The sequence below is a fragment of the Mytilus galloprovincialis genome, chromosome 2, assembly GCF_965363235.1.
Source record: "Mytilus galloprovincialis chromosome 2, xbMytGall1.hap1.1, whole genome shotgun sequence".
NCBI classification, from domain to species: Eukaryota; Metazoa; Mollusca; class Bivalvia; order Mytilida; family Mytilidae; genus Mytilus; species Mytilus galloprovincialis.
Window position 1 is genome coordinate 95,035,572 of NC_134839.1, and position 9,016 is coordinate 95,044,587.

Genomic DNA, 9,016 nt, shown 5'->3' on the forward strand with positions numbered 1-9,016 from the left:
GACATATTCGCAGGAGTGAATTCAATATATACACATTAATTGTCCATTTAATGCCTAATTTCAGTATCGACTCCTAGGAGTCGATATTAAGAATTGAACGATGGACACTTAGGGCGTGAATTTTTCTTGCTACCTGATTGGAAGATATTACGAGACGTGAATAATCAAAATTTATTGATTGGTTAGAACAATCCAAACCTAGTAAATGTCCTTCAATCCCGTAGAGTATCGGATTTGTCGTCTCTTTTTTTAGCAATTAGATTTTACACAGGTAACTTTTATCTATAAATAGACGAATCTTCTGGAGTAAACAACAACGTTAAACGATACTATTTCATAACGTGTGACCTCACGTGTAAAAGTTCCTTAAAATAACCAATTAAGTGTAAGCAACCCAACAATGACTTGTTCGGTTTGTCTGAACATTTCATGGGCTGTTAGACCTTTTGAAAGTTTTAACTCTATGTCAGATCTGCTTTAAATGCTTTAGTTTCTGAGATATAAGCCAAATACTTCATTTGACTCTTATGTTCTATTTTTAGCCATGGTGGCCATGTTTGTTGATAGATAAAAACGTGGGTACAATTCATAAACTAGATTCCTAAAGCAACATTCATTTAAAGTGAAGAAGTATTAGGCACAGATTTCCTCTAAAAGCTTATTTTTTAAAGATATAAGCCTAAAACTGCATTTGATCCCTATGTTTTACTTTTAGCCATAGCGGCCTTGTTTGACGATGGATCAAAACTTATTTATAAATTATAAACTAAATATCATAAGGAACATTCAGTTAAAGTTTGAGGGTATTTAGCCCTGTAGTTTCAGAGTAAAAGATTTATGAAATAGTTTATGATGACAGTCGACGGACGACAAGTGATGGCACACGCTCACATGGGGCCCTTCGGGTCACGGTGAGCTAAAAATGAAGTGGTATAATACGTTTTTGTCTAATCCTATTATTGCATCGCACCACGGTGCGGAGGTATTAGTTTCCGGCAACGCCATCTTGAAATAATTACTAATCACATATAGATTATGATAGGTTACTTTATGGTGTGGCTGAGATACAGCAGTATCTATTGGCTTACTAAGATAAAGAATAACATACATTTCTCGTCTCAGGATAAAACATTAAATGCTGAAAAATTAACTATGTGTATATCAGTTCCAACTTACTGTCATTAATGCATGTACGTTTTATTACGCATATATTGCACACTGAAATTTGATATTGAAATATCAATTATTAATACTACTTTTTTGCTTTGTTAATCTTTAATATACACGAATTGTTTTGCGAAACAATGTTCATATGTGCAATGTTTATAAAAATGCATTATCAGTATTTTATTACTCCTGTCAGTCTGGGAACACTTCATGAGTCACGTTTATTTGTATTTTTTTTTAATGTTTATCAAGTAAAGTGAACCAAATCTCAAAAGTGTATAACGTGCACTCATCTAGTAAATCTGTGTTATATATGTCGTGTACAAGTTGCGATTTGCGGAAATGTGTGTACTCGTGGTTTACGTAAGTAACGTATCGGACGTAAGTGTATTTGACACTATTTTTCTCTGTTTTATTATATTGAAATCGTGTATTATTTGCGATATTATTATTTTTGAAAAAAAACTTGATTTAGAAAAGAATGCTGTTTCACTGGATAAAACGAAGACTCTTTTAACTGTTATTGTGGAAATGAAATACGTGCTCCCTTTACGTTCGTTCGTACCTTTCGTCAATTTGTAAGAAAGCTCTAATAGAGCTTTCTTACAAATTGACGAAAGGTACGTATGCTTGACGAATCATACGTAAGGCTCGTTTAAGGGATCCTTTCTTCTGACATATTTAAATAATTATAGTCGTGGAACTTCGGACAATTATCCTACATGCAACGACACTTATTAAATTGGATTTTTCTAGGGATATATTTAGGATTTCGGGACGTACGATAGGTTAAAATATGATACCACCAGGTCGGAGGAGATACCACTTCAAAATATCCTAAATATAGAGTAGTCAGACGAAAACATTTCCCCTAATAGACTGAAAACCGGCCCTCTTCAATATTACAATGTTGTACTGTTTAACCTAAAAAAAAAGTCAAAGCAAATACATTGTCTTCTTCCCTTACAGAAAAATGAGAAAAATCAAAGCACAAATACTTCCTTGATTCAAAATTTACAACGCTCAAAATAATAAAATGAAAATGAAGAAAACAAGATGATCTTCAAACTATGCCATATGCTGGTGCTCGTTTAATAACTTTTGAATCATCGCCTCTCCCCTGGTAATATTCATTGCTCCCCCCTTAATGTGTATATATGATACACCGGAGCAATTGAAGTGTTGTTTTAGTGTATAATTACGTTTTGCCTATTGTCCTGAACCTTCATGAAATATTAGCCACTAGACGATAAGTGACAACTTTGCGTCTATCTTCCAAACATGTGTACTGTTAAATCGTCATCATAAAATCCACAAAATTGTAGATTTATTTTCTTGATATACAAAATCTGTTTTTCTAGATTTATTTAACATTTCTTTTTAAAAACATTGTAGCATATTTTTTTTTTAGCAAATCTCGATATTCCACTTTGACAATTTGCTGAAAGTTTACTATAAAAAATAAAAATAAATGTGAATCTTGTCGTTAAATTTAGACTAACGTACTTCAATAATGCCATTGAAATGTTAATCGTGAAACTCGTGCTTAAAAAAATCCCGCGGAAATGTGTGTACTCGTGGTTGACGTCAGTAACGTATCGGACGTACAAAAAAAAAATGTAAGTGTATTTGACACTATTTTTCTCTGTTTGATTATACAAAAATCGTGTATTATTTACGATATCATTATTTTTGAAAAAATAAACTTGATTTAGAAAAGAATGCTGTTTTACTGGATAAAACAAAGACTCTTTTAACTGTTATTGTGGAAATGAAATACGTGCTCCCTTTACGTTCGTTCGTACCTTTCGTCAATTTGTAAGAAAGCTCTAATAGAGCTTTCTTACAAATTGACGAAAGGTACGTATGCTTGACGAATCATACGTAAGGCTCGTTTAAGGGATCCTTTCTTCTGACATATTTAAATAATTATAGTCGTGGAACTTCGGACAATTATCCTACATGCAACGACACTTATTAAATTGGATTTTTCTAGGGATATATTTAGGATTTCGGGACGTACGATAGGTTAAAATATGATACCACCAGGTCGGAGGAGATACCACTTCAAAATATCCTAAATATAGAGTAGTCAGACGAAAACATTTCCCCTAATAGACTGAAAACCGGCCCTCTTCAATATTACAATGTTGTACTGTTTAACCTAAAAAAAAAAAGTCAAAGCAAATACATTGTCTTCTTCCCTTACAGAAAAATGAGAAAAATCAAAGCACAAATACTTCCTTGATTCAAAATTTACAACGCTCAAAATAATAAAATGAAAATGAAGAAAACAAGATGATCTTCAAACTATGCCATATGCTGGTGCTCGTTTAATAACTTTTGAATCATCGCCTCTCCCCTGGTAATATTCATTGCTCCCCCCTTAATGTGTATATATGATACACCGGAGCAATTGAAGTGTTGTTTTAGTGTATAATTACGTTTTGCCTATTGTCCTGAACCTTCATGAAATATTAGCCACTAGACGATAAGTGACAACTTTGCGTCTATCTTCCAAACATGTGTACTGTTAAATCGTCATCATAAAATCCACAAAATTGTAGATTTATTTTCTTGATATACAAAATCTGTTTTTCTAGATTTATTTAACATTTCTTTTTAAAAACATTGTAGCATATTTTTTTTTTTAGCAAATCTCGATATTCCACTTTGACAATTTGCTGAAAGTTTACTATAAAAAATAAAAATAAATGTGAATCTTGTCGTTAAAGTTAGACTAACGTACTTCAATAATGCCATTGAAATGTTAATCGTGAAACTCGTGCTTAAAAAAATCCCGCGGAAATGTGTGTACTCGTGGTTGACGTCAGTAACGTATCGGACGTACAAAAAAAAAAATGTAAGTGTATTTGACACTATTTTTCTCTGTTTGATTATACAAAAATCGTGTATTATTTACGATATCATTATTTTTGAAAAAATAAACTTGATTTAGAAAAGAATGCTGTTTTACTGGATAAAACAAAGACTCTTTTAACTGTTATTGTGGAAATGAAATACGTGCTCCCTTTACGTTCGTTCGTACCTTTCGTCAATTTGTAAGAAAGCTCTAATATGTACAAAAATAGTGTACATGTTATAACTTGTAAAATGCAAAAATACAAGTTATAACATGTACAAAAGTACCTCATACATTTTATAACCTGTACAAAATATTGCTTAAAAATGGTTTTAACTTGTACAAAATTTAAGATAAATCTTAATGAAGTAAAATATACATTTAAATTCACCAATGCATAAAGAACAACAATAAATAGGCCAGAACGTGTCCTTTTCTGTAGAGGACAATGATCACAAAGTTTCAGAAATATATGTTTTATGACTTATGTTGGCAAAATGTGTTTTCATGCAATTGTATGTTTTATATAGTCCATCATGGCTTAAATAAGTGTGACACTATTTACTAAAAGCTTGCATTTCATCAATGACAATTCCATTAGATACTAGTAATTTAATTCTTCCAAAAATTTTAAGAATGATGTCTTAAAAATTTGCGTAATACTCCTCCCTCTCGTTTTATAGCATGCAAAGACTAAAATAATGTCGTATATGCTTACTCTGTAAAAGGAAGAGAGAGCTGAAATAGTTTTCATTGGACCACGCTTCATTATCAATATCTTTGGATCTACTCTTCAACATTTTTGACCTTCAGCATGTAAATTCATAATTATTAGTTTTATATAAACTATAAAATCATTGCATGAGGCTGATGTCATTTTGATGTTTTAAATATATATCCTCTACTTTGAAAGCATGTATATGTGTCCTTTGGATGTCGTCTGCTCCATGGTTTGGTTGTTGTCTTTTAGACACATACCCCATTTCCATTCCCATTTTTATTTGTAGACACATCTGTCCTGGCTATCCTCTTCTGTCTTTTAGTGTGAAATATGAAGTGGACACTCACAATTATAATTCATCAAATCAAGATATGTCCATAGATAGTCATAAGAGGATCATAAGACATGGCCTAAGATATATCTTATGACAAGTCAGGAATGCTTCGTAATACCGACCCCTGGACATTAACTGTACCAAAAAAGGACAAAACACACTACCATGAAGGAATAATAAAAACGTTATGAAAATATTATTGAGGTCATAACATCTGTTGCAATAATAGAAACATATCCTTATTTTTCAATTTTTTACAAGTTAAAACCATTTTTAAGCAATATTTTGTACAGGTTATAACATGTACGAGGTACTTTTGTGCATGTTATAACTGAAATTTTTGCATTATACAAGTTATAACATGTACAATATTTTTGTACATGTTATAACCTGTACAAAATTGCAACTTGTACACGACATATATATCAATCGATATCTAAAAATACCACATTTCCAATACTAAACCAACAATCACATGCACACATATTATATTAAATTATGATAGAGCGAAGCAGTTGATAGCTGTTTAGAAAGCTCAAACTTGCATTATAATCTCGATTATAATCATATCAATATATTTATAACATAAGTGTATCACATACATGTAGTTTTAATTATCCTATAGACACATGTTCATTGATCGTTTACCAACATTGTATTCAGATGATATTGCATAGCATTGCAGACGCATCTTTCCAATATTCTAGTTTCTTTTGAGATGGAGTTGTGCTCATTGTGACATTTCAATGTTTGCTCTATGCCAAGTGCATAGGTATATTGTCAAATTCAAAACAAGTCTCCAATTGCAGCTTGACACTTTTAACCTATTTTGTCAAGATTGGTGTTTTAACACGAATAAAACAAAACACTTTTTTTTTTAAATATGAATGGGTGTTTTCTGACGGAAATATTAAGAATTGTCATAGTAATATATAGAATTTTCTAATCATTTAAATATTTGGGTGTAGATTTTAGCAACACGTAAACAAGTTTACCTAGCTAAAAAACCAGGTTTAATCCACCACTTTTTACATAAGAATATTCCTATACCAATAGTTTTCAAAGGTACCAGGATAAATTAGTACGCCAGATGCGCGTTTCATTTACATAAGACTCATCAGTGACGCTCATATCAAAATATTTAAAAAGTACAAAGTTGAAGAGCATTGAGGATAAAAAAAAATCCAAAAACTGTGCCAAATACGGCTAAGGTAATCTATGCCTGGGATAAGAACATCCTTAGTTTTTCGAAAAAAATCAAAGTTTTGTAAACAGGAAATTTATAAAATTGACCACATTATTGATATTCATGTCAACACCGAAGTTGGGCTGGTGATACCCTCGGGGACGAAACGTCCACCAGCAGTAGCATCGACCCAGTGGTGTAAATAGTTATCAAAGGTACAAGGATTATAATTTAATACGCCAAACAAGTACAAAGTTGAAGAGCATTGAGGATCCAAAATTCCAAAAAGTTGTGCCAAATACGGCTATGGTAATCTATGCCTGGGATAAGAAAATCCTTAGTTGTACCAAGTCAGGAATATGACAGCTGTTATCCATTCGTTAAATGTGTTTGAGATTTTGATTTTGCCTTTTGATTAGGAACTTTTCGTTTTGAATTTTCCTCGGAGTTCAGTATTTTAGTGATTTTACTTTATAAAAAAATTTAATTAAGGCCAGATTCTTATTTTACAGAAATATTAAGTCTGTCTCACCTTCTTTGGAAATATTGCTGCAATATTTGATCATATTATATAACCCATTGTTTCATAGATGGATGTGACATTTGGGATATTATACAATTGGAGTTATATGTGAGTTCAAAGGACTCCTTCGTGCATAGGCATTATCACTCAGATACATTGTATTGACATTGATATAGGACTTCACTATCCAAACTTCTAAATAATACTTATACAGAATATTAGACTGGTGATTCAGCCCAAGAAAGTGCTTTGTATGCAAATATAATGTTTATTAGTTAACTGGTAAATCTATTTATTTGTTAAAACATAAGTAATGACACAATTAAATTGTTGCTAATAATGTCTATAACACATGTCTTTCTAAACTGCTGGAACGCGCGTAAAAAAAGAGACATAATCGAAAAAGTAGTCAAAATATGGTTACAGCAGTCATCACTGTCAGTGTGTTACAATCTCAAAACAAATAAACTTTAACGGGAAGGATTGTGCCTGATGTTCATATGATGAAATCATAATCTTTCAGTCAGTTTAATTGAAGTCTAGAGCTGGTATGTCAGTTAACTGCTAGTAGTCTGTTGTTATTTATGTATTATTGTCATTTTGTTTATTTTCTTTGGTTACATCTTCTGACATCAGACTCGGACTTCTCTTGAACTGAATTTTAATGTGCGTATTGTTATGCGTTTATTTTTCTACATTGGTTAGAGGTATAGGGGGAGGGTTGAGATCTCACAAACATGTTTAACCCCGTCGCATTTTTGCGCCTGTACCAAGTCAGGAGCCTCTGGCCTTTGTTAGTCTTGTATTATTTTAATTTTAGTTTCTTGTGTACAATTTGGAAATTAGTATGACGTTCATTATCACTGGACTAGTATATATTTGTTCAGGGGCCAGCTGAAGGACGCCTCCGGGTGCGGGAATTTCTCGCTACATTGAAGACCTGTTGGTGACCCTCTGCTGTTGTTTTTTATTTGGTCGGGTTGTTGTCTCTTTGAAACATTACCCATTTCCATTCTCAATTTTATTTAGAAAAAAGCACAAAAAGGATCTATCAAATTAAAAAACCACATTCATTTTTCGCGAGTAAGGCGTCAAAAAAATGTAAACGTCGCATAGGAAGAAATTTTGTCGTTCAATGTATATTCCAAACAATTATAATTTCACATAGGGAATGGTGGTATTCAGTCAGGGTTAAAGAATCAAAAGTTATGTTAGAATTAATTTCAGAAACAGACAGGGATTTAAAATTATCCAGAAGTTCTTTAGAATTTTTTAAGAATCCATATATGGTTAATACCCCTTCGCAATTAAAATAATTTTGTCGTTTGTCGCTCAACCTATTTTCTCATTTATAATAGAACTATAACATAATGACATTTAATAGAAGAATAACATAATGACGAGATCTTTTAAAGTACAGAGACACGTTATAAGAACCAAAGAAACACAAAAAGTCGTATATACAAAGCACACCAGCAAAAATGAAAGATAATACAAACACATTGACGGGATGTATAAGTACCAAGCCACGTCAAATGGATATCACATAAAACAGACCAAACAGTAAAAGGAATATTAATAATTGAACAAAGACAAATAAAAGAACAATATAAGACGTAGTTAAGATGATAAACAACGTCAGTACGTCTGTACACCAAGACCATCATGTATTACTTGTGAAGCTGATATATATATCAACAAGGTCTTTGTATCTCCAACTGTCTGTAAATCATTTTTATTCGTTTCTGAAGACTAAGACCACAATTAAGGACCCTTATTTTCCGTTGTTTACGAATAGTGATCCCTTTAAATACAAAATATTTTTTTCTTTATTTTTTTCCCTTCCTTATTAACTTCTTAGCTTTTCAAAGGTCGGAAATGAAAGAATACAATTGAAATATACTTTTGAATGTTTTATTTTAATAACTCGGTAGATAGAAGGAGTGATTAAGCCAAATGCAAAATGGTAAAATTTATAGTTTTTCGAACATGTCTTGGCTAGTCCTTACAAGGAACAATGTGCACTACCGTAATTTGTAAAATTCGTCAGTGTCATTTGTTTACTAAATGTTGGATACAATTGCAAATCAATTTGAACAATACACACACCATATATTGTGCAGAATTTGCAGGTGGGATTATGTAAATGTGACAAAAACGTTAGAATAAACAAATAAGGGTAATTAATAATGGTCTATGACCGAAGAGGTTGATTCTTAAAT